Source organism: Chiloscyllium plagiosum, unplaced genomic scaffold (genome assembly GCF_004010195.1).
Source record: "Chiloscyllium plagiosum isolate BGI_BamShark_2017 unplaced genomic scaffold, ASM401019v2 scaf_11707, whole genome shotgun sequence".
In the NCBI taxonomy this organism is placed as follows: Eukaryota; Metazoa; Chordata; class Chondrichthyes; order Orectolobiformes; family Hemiscylliidae; genus Chiloscyllium; species Chiloscyllium plagiosum.
The window spans coordinates 4,603-16,219 of record NW_025211725.1 but is presented as its reverse complement, the minus strand read 5'-3'; the positions used below and the strand labels follow the sequence as shown (position 1 = coordinate 16,219).

Sequence of the window (11,617 nt, the reverse complement as noted above, 5' to 3'; positions counted from 1 at the left end):
CTGTTAGAAGGCATCCCCCGAGATTTTATTGAATGACTTTGCCTGTTTGAAGTTTGGAAAGTCTCTCAGATACTGCCAAAACCTCTTCAAGAGGCTTCCCCTCCCAGAATCAGCTCTTGCCTTCGAACTTCCCCTCATTGTCAGTCCTACTCCATAGAAACTAACTGGAGACAAATACATGTATGATGTCACCGAACAGGCCATCACCGCGCTTCACTCTCTCCCAGGGAGCAGCACGGCTCAGCGTTAGTGATCGATGCCTTGCAAATCCACTTGGGATGATGGGAAGAGTGGTTGTCATCTACCTATCTATGATCAAAATGAACCTGAATCTGTAAAGTTACCATTCCAATCAGTTTGAAGTGCATGAATTAAATGTTGATAAATGAGACTAATTCGACTGTTTATGATATAGATTAAGAAACAAAAGATTTGATCTTAATGGTAAAAAGCTGTGATTTCCGAAGCGTGAACACTGAATGCACAACTTTAAATTGCATAAGTGCAGACTTCGAGGTGTAGCTCCTGTGTGAGGTCAGTTCAGGCGAATTGGCCATGCTAAATTGCCCTTAGTGTTAAGTAAGGGGTAAATGTAGGGGTATGGGTGGGTTGTGCTTCGGCGCGGTGGTATGGACTTGTTGGCCCAAAGGGCCTGTTTCCCCACTGTAAGTAATCTAATTTGTCTAGCCCTATTCACTGCCAGTAGAATTACGCTCATTGAAGTCTTCTTGAAAAGATTCACCACTGGCAAATCTGATGTGCAAATTAGATCTACTATATTTAATCAGAGGTCAAAATATGAAATTGTTTCAAATACACGGGGCGGCACTGGAGAGTGCAGACCTACCTTCAGGGGCTTATTCTGCTCTGATGTACATCCCCGAGAATTTGGGACGAGAGTGCGTTCTCACAGCTGAAGGGATCAAACATTTAAGAAAATGATAAGGAGGATATTCACTCTTTCAGAGGGTAGCAAATCTGTGGGTTTCCTAACAACAGAGGGCTGTGAAGGCGAGGTGTGTTCAAGGCTGCGATAGACAGACATGGAGCATCACGGAGATGAGGATAAAAACGGGGGTTGAGAATTAACCAAATCAGCCATGATCTCATTGAATTTTGTCGCAGACTTGATAGGCTAAATTGCTTCCATCTCCTCTCGTATCTTTGCCGTTATTTGGAAGATACCGGACACCATTTTAAAAGAAGAAAAACACAAATTTAGGGAGAGGTGGTTTCAATTAAACTGAATCAAAATTATTTATTGAGCGAAAAATCACACTTGGCATGTTTCCAGATTTCTTTGCTAGCATGACTAGCAGAGTTTATCAAGGTCGTCTGATTGTACTTGGGCATGAAACAAACAAAGATTAGTGACATAATCTTCATTTTCTTTATGTCAAAATACTGAAAGTAATATCTTTCTTGATGGTCACAACAAAGGAGATGGTTTCCAAGAAAAGACAGAGACTAAGTCAGCTGTAAACTAATCGATGACCAAAATATGGCTCGGGTTGTTCTCTGGGACAGATATGATTTATTGATTATTGTCATCCAAACTTTTTTTTTTACCATTGAACCGTGAGTGGGAGATGGGAAACTAAGATCACCCGTAACTATGGCCATCTTTTATCACTCACATGTAGTATTTTTTTTCTTGTACCTAGTGGTTACTGCGAGTGCACTTGTAAACTAAACCTGCGGATGACTTCTTTCCTCACTGGTCCTCATTTCTACACAAACACGTTTTACATCCTTATCTCCAAAATCAAAGTAATATGCAACCAATTGATAAATGTCACTAATACCTTGGCATTTAACACGCCTCCGTTTGTCACCTTCTGATGTAAATTAATAATTTGCCGGGTTGCAATTGCACATAATAAGAGATAACAAAATACAGGCAGGTATACCAGGTTTGCAAATGCACGTTATTGAAACGAAAACGCAGGTTTCAGCCCAAAGTACGATCACGGAAGCATGCACCGAACCGTCAGGAAGCACACAATAAGTCCAGTTCCAGAGGGTATGACAGGAATAGCAACAGAAAAACCACCAAAATACTTCTCTCGGCTAATATTTTGGATGCACATCTCAATGAGCAATCAAGTTTTACATGTGTTCCAACAGTAGTTACAACACAACGAATTAACCAGTGCTGCAGACGGTCCAAGCCCCGGAATCATAAACACTCAATGCCCTACATACAACTACAAGAACATCTGCCCGTGGCGTACACGGGCTGGCTGAAGTTCATGATTGCAGCTCGCTAGTTGTCCGACTGTTTCTCCGATACAGTGTTTCGTTCAGTCCCTGCGTGGAATCTTGACAACCGCATTTGTCCTGCACAAGATGGGCATTGGATATTGTTTTCTGGTGAGCTTTCCCTCAGCGAGGCTGTTGGTTTATGTGTTGTCCTAAATCCGTGTGTTCAGAGGAGTCTGGCTATCAGTTTCCAGAAATTTATTTTAAAAAGGGAAGCATGGGTGTTTCAATTGCTTTATGGCATATCCTAGTTGACAATTTAGTGTGCCAGACATCTGGGAATGCATTTGTGGGATACATATTCTTGGCAAAGAATTTGTGTGGCCGTCAGTAATTGCCACGGCCAGCTGTCCCGAGTAGCTATACGGACAGACAGAGAGATTAGATTAGATTACAGTGTGGAAACAGGCCCTTCCGCCCAACAAGTCCACACCGACCCGCCGAAGCGAAACCCACCCATACCCCTGCATTTACCCCTTACCTAACACTACAGGCAATATAGTATGGCCAATTCACCTGACCCTGCACATCTTTGGATGGTGGGAGGAAACCGGAGCACCCGGAGGGGACCCACGCAGACACGGGGAGAACGTGCAAACTCCACACAGTCAGTCGCTTGAGGCGGGAATTGAACCCGGGTCTCTGGCGCTGTGAGGCGGCAGTGCCAACCACTGTGCCACCGTGCCGCCCACCACGGTGGCATCCTCGAGAGCAGCACAACAGTAATAGAACATGGCAATCAGAAGGCAGCCAGAGATTTTCTAGAAGCAGGGCACCCATCCATGGATTCCATCAATAAACACATTGATCAGGATCCAATCTGCAACACCAACAACCGGATCCAGCGGCAATAAAACTGAATCAATTCCAAACGCCACAGGACGGTAGGCTTCACAACAGGCTCTGCAACCTGAGGATGTTACCCAGAACTGTGAGGATCCCACTTCCCAGCACCGCAAAACATTCCAGCAACATCTCCATGAAGCACACGAGCTTCGCATCTTTCTACTCCAATGCACTCCGATTTTTCACAGCAGAGGATTTTACACTGAACTCCCGCGTGCAAGGTGAGGATCAATAATGGCAGTGAGAGCGAGGGCAACAATTTCCATTGTCATATGGACAGCCACAAACACTGGCTTTGAAAGTTACCTTTAAATATGAAAGTCTGTGCAGCAGCATAATCGGGGAACCAAGTAGCCTGCGCTGGGTATTCATATTTCAGACAATTTCCTTTGTTCACCGTTTTCACTGAAAGTGAATGGATATTACGATTTCATTGCTGATATGAAACCAGATTCTGTATTGTATCTGCTCGCCGGTTTTGTTGTTGCAGTGTCGAAAATATTGGCAATCGCGATGAGAAATGTTTTTTGTATTTCTCTCATTTCTTTCATTACTGTCCTGGTGAAGGGGGCTGGTGATTGGTCCTCTCGATCAGATGGAGTCATCAGCGCATTGTTGACCTAATGTCATCACGAGTGCAATTGGTAAACTTTATTTTTCATGGATTATTGCTGTTCCGTTTTGTTTTATGTTTGTTGAGCACGTCCTGTGACTTGGCAATGCACTAAATCTCCAGTATGTCCTGAATTGCCTTGCTGCCGTTTCTCTGAGCAGTTCATTACATAATCGGCCTGCACTGCAACAAAGGCAGCATGCATGCTTCGGTGTGTCTGACAATGGTCCACCCTTTCTGGTTTGCTTCTGTTCCACAAGAAGTGCTGTCAGTTTCTGGATTCGTTGGAGACCTGAGGGGGCTAACATTATCCGTGCGGCATTATTCTTCAGCCAAACTCTTTGATGGCAAAGTTGGGAAAGTGCCAAACGAACGGTCATTGGCAGCAAAAGTCCGGAAAGACCCTCATTGCTGGGTCAACTCGTCCCATCCACGTTTCAGAAATATAGGCAAACACGCGTAACAAACAGAGTGCATTTTTTTTCCAAATGGTCCATTAAAACTGGTGTCAGCTGCGGGAGAAGAACAAAGATGCCGAGCATGGAAAGAGACCCTACTATCGAACCTGTCCCTGCTGAATAGATAACCGAAATTAATTGAACCATATTTGCCAAAATGTGTTCCTTATCTCTCCGAAAGCTTCCTGTCTATATACCCATTCGGATGCCATTGAATTTGCCTTAAATGTGGCAAATCATTCTGCACACACAAAAATGTCTGAGTGAACTCGCTGAGTTTCTGCATGACACCATGATCAAACTTTGGGCCAAAGTTGGAAACTGCGACTCGAAAAATGGCTCTCTGATTAGCCGCAATGCACAATGGGCGGAATGGCCTTTTCCCACTTTGTGAACCTTCGAAGACAAGTTGAAAATAATCTGCAACGAAAATGTTCTTCTGAAGATTTACTTGTGAGGATTCGGTACTCTCAGCACCGTGGCCCGGATCGTATTCCCGCTCATGGAATGGTTGTATTGTTCAGCAAAGGTATTGGTGTACCAGTACTTCTGCCGATTTTCTGATGCTGCCAGGTCATTGGTTTTGTCCAAAACATTATGAAGGTTAACATAAAACAAATAGCTGCAGTAGCTGGAAATCTGAGCCAAAAACGAAAATTGTTTGTGGAACGCAGCAAGACTGGCAACAGAAACGTCCACTTTCCTGCTCCTCGGATGCTGTCTGACCTGCTGTGCTTTTCCAGCATCACTCTGATCTAAAATCAGGTTTCCAGCATCTGCAGTCCTCATTTTTACATTGTTCCTTCAGTGTCGCTGGTTCCCAATTCAAGAACTCCATCTCTAGCGGTTTCATGTCTGTACCTCCACGCTGAGGCGTTGAAGCGTGAAGAAAAGTAATTCACCTCCTCCATCTCTGGGGCAATTAGGGACTGAAAATGAATCGTGTCACATTGAAATATATCTACATGCGAATTAATGTCTGTCTTTTATTGGGAACCATCTATTTCATTGTAACCATCAGGAAAGATAATTTCGTTCGCCAGAAAAAGAAATGAATATGTCACTAACCTTTGTTTGCTTCAGGTCCAAGAATACTCAGATCAAGAGCTCCATTGCTTACCTCTGCTGGTCATGTTCGCAAAGAGATCAAGCAAATTGCCAAGTGTGATTTTCCTTTCAATAAATAATTTGACTCAGTTTGGCTGCAAATATCTTTTCCTACCTTTGTGCTTTTCTTCTTTTCCATTGGTGTCTCGCACCTTACAAATGGTATGAAAGGAGATGGAAGCATTGAGCTCATCAAGTCAACGGTAGCTATCAATGAGATCACGCAGATTTGGTCAATGCTCAACCGACCTGAGCTGTCTGTAGTCATGGCCGAGTTAAGGTAATGGAGTAGAAATCCATTGGGGTTTCCCCACGTAGGTTCGAATCCTGCTGACTACGTTATGGATGTTTTCCTGATGGTACAACGTTCAGAATAACTATTTTGTGAATTTGTTTAGACTTGGGAAACTCGAGTTCTTCATCAGAAATGTTCCATTTTAAAACATTATCTCTGTTTCTCTTTCCAGATACATTGCTCGACACATCGGGTTTCTGCAGCTGTTATTGAACGTCCTGAACAGAAGTGCTGCTTTTCATTAGATTCCTTTAATCCCTGTCCACTGTTCTCTGACTCGGGTCAGTGGCAACACTTCCTCCTGCTCGTCAAAGTGCTCATTCCCCACCGCTCCCTCTCCCATCATTAGAAACAACCGCAGGAAATCGCCACTTAACCATCTTTGTTCCAAAGTGAAACTCATCAGCCTCGGGAATCTCTCCACCAAACGGGACTTCTCATCCCTGGAAATGGTGCAAGCCAGAGGATTGTGAAGAGATACTGTGAAAATATTGTCAGTTGACAGTTGAAAAAATGTTTTGGAAGCAAACCATATAATTTACGCTCCAGCTTTGTAAATCTTCAGAAACTCTTTGGGAAATAGAATCAGAGGAGAATGAAGAAGTGTGAACTGTCGGACCGAGTAGAAGACGGGACATTGACTCTGATGTTCTCGGGACAGGAACTGATCTGAGACATTGAAATCATACTCGCTCATGTACGTGAGGAATGCAAATTTCATCTGGACTCTGGGACAATGAAAAACTCTGGAACTCGAAAGACAATATCCGAATATTTACTGGGATCACTACAGTACGAGTACTATAGATGGGTCATTTTTTGCCCAGTGTGTGCAGGAGGGCTTCCTGACACAGTACGTACACATGCCTTCAAGGGACGAAGCCAATTTCGATTTAGTACTGGGTAACGAGCTTGGCCAGATTTTAGATTCGGAAGTAGGTGAGCAAATTGGAGACAGCGATCACAATTCTCTCAGGTTTACTTTCGTGATTGAAAGGGATAGGTGTACTCCACAGAGCAAGAGTTTCAGCTGGTGGAAGGGGAATTACGATGCAATGAGGTAAGATTTAGGAAGCGTAGAATAGGGTAGGAAAGTGCAGGGGGTGGGCACATTAAAATGTGGAGCTTATTCAAGGAAAAGCTCCTGTGTGTCCTCGATAAGTATGTACCTGTCAGGCAGGGAGGAAGATATAGAACACGTGAGCCGTGGCATACTAAGGAAGTGGAATCCCTGGTCAAGAAGAACAAGAAGTCTTATGTTAGGACAAAATGTGAAAACTCAGTTAGAGCGCTCGAGGGTTCCAACGATATCAGGAGATACCTAAAAAGAGAGCTGAGAAGAGCCAGGAGGAGACATGAGAAGTTGTTTTCAGATAGGATCAGGGTTAACCCTAAGGCTTGCCATAGGTATGTCAGGAATAAAAGAATGACGAGAGTTAAATTTGGGACAATATAGGATAATAGTGGGAAGTTGTGTGTGGAGTCAGAGGAGATAGGGGAAGCACGAAATAAATATTTTTCGACAGTGTTCGCTATAGAAAATGAAAATGTTGGCGAGGAAGATACAGAGCTACTTGCGTCTAGACGAGAAGAGATTAAGGTTTACAAGAAAGAGTTATTAGAAATACTGCAGACTGTGAAAATAGATAAGTCAGCTGGGCCGGATGGGAGCGATCTGATTTTGTTTAGCAAATGCACTGCAGAAATCAAGCTGATGCTAACAACGGCTCGTTTTGAGCCGCTAATTTCAGTGAAGTGGCGGCGCCAATAAAAGGTGTCACACATCTCGTCCAATTCCACATCCTGAGCTCGAAATGACCAGAGGTTTTTCGCCGAGTTTCTGCAGGGTCTTGTTTGGACGACACCATGACACTTTTTCACTGGAGTGGATCATGAAATCGCGTCGTGACTGTGAATAAAACGATGGAAACTTCCAGCAGAGAAGGAGGCGACCCTGAAGCAGGCAGCTGAGGACAAATGTTTCTCCTTTGCCAGTGAAAGGCACAGCTTCACAAATTGGAAACTTCGAAGTGAAACAATATTGGTGATTATCTTCGGTGCTTGTTCACCTTTTTAATTCTGATTCCGTGAAAGTCCATGGCATTACATATCGACAGAGATTGAAATGTGTTGCTGGAAAAGCGCAGCAGGTCAGGCAGCATCTAGGGAACAGGAGAATCGACGTTTCGGGCATTAGCCCTTCTTCAGGAATGAGGAAAGGTAGTCCAGCAGGCTAAGATAAAAGATAGGGAGGAGGGACTTGGGGGAGGGGCGTTGGAAATGTGATAGGTGTACTTACCCCCACACTCCCGATTCCTCAACCTATCATATTTCCGACGCCTCACCCCAAGTCCCTCCTCCCTATCTTTTATCTTAGCCTGCTGGACTAACTTTCCTCATTCCTGAAGAAGGGCTAATGCCCGAAACGTCGATTCTCCTGTTCCCTAGATGCTGCCTGACCTGCTGCGCTTTTCCAGCAACACATTTCCATCTCTGATCTCCAGCATCTGCAGACCTCACTTTCTCCATTACATATCGACATTCTGCTAAGTGCAGGCTTGACTCTTGGGCCAGTGGCGTAATGGATAACGCGTCTGACTTCTGATCAGAAGATGGTAGGTTCGAGTCCTACCTGGCTCGATGGGGAATGTTTCACTTTAACCGTGGGAAACGTTGACGCTCCCCTGTAAAGTTCTCTCGGGACATCGCCTTTGTGCCTCCGCATGCAATGCTTGCATTTGTCCTATTGTCCATTTCAAATTCCAGCTCTCCACAACGGTCACCTCCGTCAGTTTGGCGGTATCTTCTGGTGTGTCTTCCTCCGTGTGTGAAAATGAGCATGAGTTCCTCAAAAGAGTTAAAATTCGTTATGCTTCTGTCCCATTATTGTGCCATGTAAGAACATAGGATAACCTCATTGACATTTGACCTGGAAACATTAGAACACACGAGACTTTGGGCCAAAGTTCGAAACTGCGACGAGAATAGATGGCTCTCTGATTAGCCGCAATGCACACGGGCGGAATGGCCTTTTCCCACATTGCAAATCTTCGAAGACAATTTGAAAAGAATCGGCAACGAAAATGTTCAGACAGGGTGTTTTATTTACACCAAATATGACAGCATCTATCGCCTTGTCTTGTTATTTACTTGTGAGGATTCGGTATTCTCAGCACCGTGGCCCGGATCGTATTCCCGCTCATGGAATGGTTGTATTGTTCAGCAAACATATCGGTGTACCAGTACTTCTGCCGATTTTCCGATGCTGGCAGGTCATTGGTTTTGTCCAAAACATTATGAAGGTTAACATAAAACAAATAGGTGCAGGTGCTGGGAATCTGAGCCAAAAACGAAAATTGTTTGTGCAGCGGAGACGTCGACTCTCCTGCTCCTCGGATGCCGCCTGACCTGCTGTGCTTTTCCAGCATCACTCTGATCTAAAGTCAGGTTTCCAGCATCTGCAGTCCTCACTTTTGCCTAGTTTCTTCAGTTTCTCTGGTTCCCAATTCAAGAACTCCATCTCTAGCGATTTCATGTTTGCACCTCCGTGCTGAGGAGTTGAAGAGTCAAGAAAAGTAACTCACCTCCTCCATCTCTGGGGTAATTAGGGATGAAAATGAATCGTGTCACATTGAAATATATCTACATGCGAATTAATCTCTGTCTTTTATTGGGAACCATCTCTTTCATTGTAACCATCAGGAAAGATCATTTCGTTCGCCAGAAAAAGAAATGAATATGTCACTAACCTTTGTTTGCTTCAGGTCCGAGAATACTCAGATCAATAGCTCTCTTGCTGACTTCTGCTGGTGATGTTCGCAAAGAGATATGGCAAATTGCCAAGTGTGATTTTCCTTTCAATAAATAATTTTGACTCAGTTTGCCTGCAAATATCTTTTCCTAACTTTGTGCTTTTCTTCTTTTACATTGGTGTCTCGCACCTTACAAATGACAGCAAAGGTATGAAAGGAGATGGGAGCATTTCGCTCATCAAGTCAACGGTAGCTTTCAATGAGATCACGACTGATTTGGTCAATGCTCAACCACCCACTGCTGTCTGTAGTCATGGCCGAGTGGTTAAGGCGATGGATTAGAAATCCATTGGGGTTTCCCCACGTAGGCTCGGTCAAAGTGTTCATTCACCACCGCTCCCTCTCCATCATTAGAAACAACCGCAGGAAATCGCCACTTAACCATCTTTGTTCCAAAATGAAACTTATCAGCCTCGGGAATCTCTCCACCAAACGGGACTACTCATCCTTGGACATGGTGCAAGCCAGAGGATTGTGAAGAGATACTGCGAAAATATTGTCAGTTGACAGTTGAAAAAATGTTTAGGAAGCAAACCATATAATTTACGCTCCAGCTTTTTAAATCTTCAGAAACTCTTTGGGAAATGGAATCAGAGCAGAATGAAGAAGTGTAAACTGTCGGACCGAGTAGAGGACGGGACATTGACTCTGATGTTCTCGGGACAGGAACTGATCTGAGACATTGAAATCATTCTCACTCTTGTACGTGAGGAATGCAAACTTCATCTGGTCTCTGGGACAATGAAAACCTCTGGAACACTCAAGACAATGATGTGTTTCTGTTCGCCGAGCTGGAAGTTTTTGTTGGACACGTTTCGTCCCCTGTCTAGTTGGCATCCTCAGTGCTTGGGAGCCTCCTGTGAAGCGCTTCTGTGGTGTTTCCTGCGGCATTTATAGTGGCCTGTCCTTGCCGCTTCCTGTTGTCAGTTTCAGCTCTCCGCTGCAGTGGCTGGTATATTGGGTCCAGGTCGATGTTTTTGTTGATGGAGTTTGTGGATGAGTGCCATGCTTCTGGGAATTCCCTGGCTGATCTTTGTTTGGTTTGCCTTATAATAATAGTGTTGTCCCACTCGAATTCATGTTGCTTGTCGTCTGTGTGTGTGGCGACTACGCATAGTTGGTCGCTTCGTTTCGTGGCTAGTTGATGTTCCTGGATGCGGATCGTTAGCTGTCTTCCTGTTTGTCCTATATAGTGTTTTGTGCAGTCCTTGCATGGGGTTTTGTATACTACATTAGTTTTGCTCATGTTGGGTATCGTGTCCTTAGTTCTGGTAAGCTGTTGTCTGAGTGTGGCTGTTGGTTTGTGTGCTGTTAAGAGTCCTAGTGGTCGCAGTAGTCTGGCTGTCAGTTCGGAGATGTCCTTGATGTGTGGTAGTGTGGCGAGTCATTTGGGTTGTGGCTTGTCCTCATTCCGTGATCTATCCCTTAGGCATCTGTTGATAGAATTGCGAGGATATCCGTTTTCGGCGAATACCTTGTATAGGTGTTCCTCTTCCTCTTTTTGCAGTTCTGGTGTGCTGCAGTGTGTTGTGCCCCTTTTGAATAGTGTCTTGATGCAACTTCGTTTGTGTATGTTGGGGTGGTTGCTCTCATAATTCAGGCCTTGGTCTGTGAGTGTGGCTTTCCTGTGTACCTTTGTGGTGAATTCTCCGTTAGGTGTTCTCTGTACCATCACGTCTAGGAATGGGTTTTGATTGCCCTTTTCTTCCTCTCTGGTGAATCGGATTCCTGTGAGTGTGGAGTTGATGATCCTGTGTGTTTTCTCTATTTCCGTGTTTTTAATGATTACAAAGGTGTCATCCACGTATCTGAACCAGTGTTTGGGTTGAATTTGCGGTAAGACTGCTCTAACCTTTGCATTACTGCTTCTGCTATGAGTCCGAGATCGGTGAGCCCATGGGTGTTCCGTTGATTTGTTCGTATATCTGGTTGTTGAATGTGAAGTGTATTGTGAGGCACAAGTCCCAAGATTTAGGAAGATTAGGTAAGATTTAGGAAGCGTAGAATGGGGTAGGAAACTGCAGGGGGTGAGCACATTAAAATGTGGAGCTTATTCAAGGAAAAGCTCCTGTGTGTCCGAGATAAGTATGTACCTGTCAGGCAGGGAGGAAGATATAGAACGCGTGAGCCGTGGTTTACTAAGGAAGTGGAATCCCTGGTCAAGAAGAACAAGAAGTCTTATGTTAGGACAAAATGTGAAAACTCAGTTAGAGCGCTCGAGGGT

The 11,617-nt window shown here is 44.4% G+C and overlaps 1 non-coding gene across 1 annotated transcript; it reads left to right on the top strand.

Annotated features, from left to right (window-relative positions):
- Nucleotides 1-8,148: 8,148 nt before the first annotated feature.
- On the top strand, nucleotides 8,149-8,221 carry trnar-ucu. The gene has a single exon. It is a non-coding gene; the product is annotated as a tRNA-Arg (tRNA).
- Nucleotides 8,222-11,617: the final 3,396 nt, after the last annotated feature.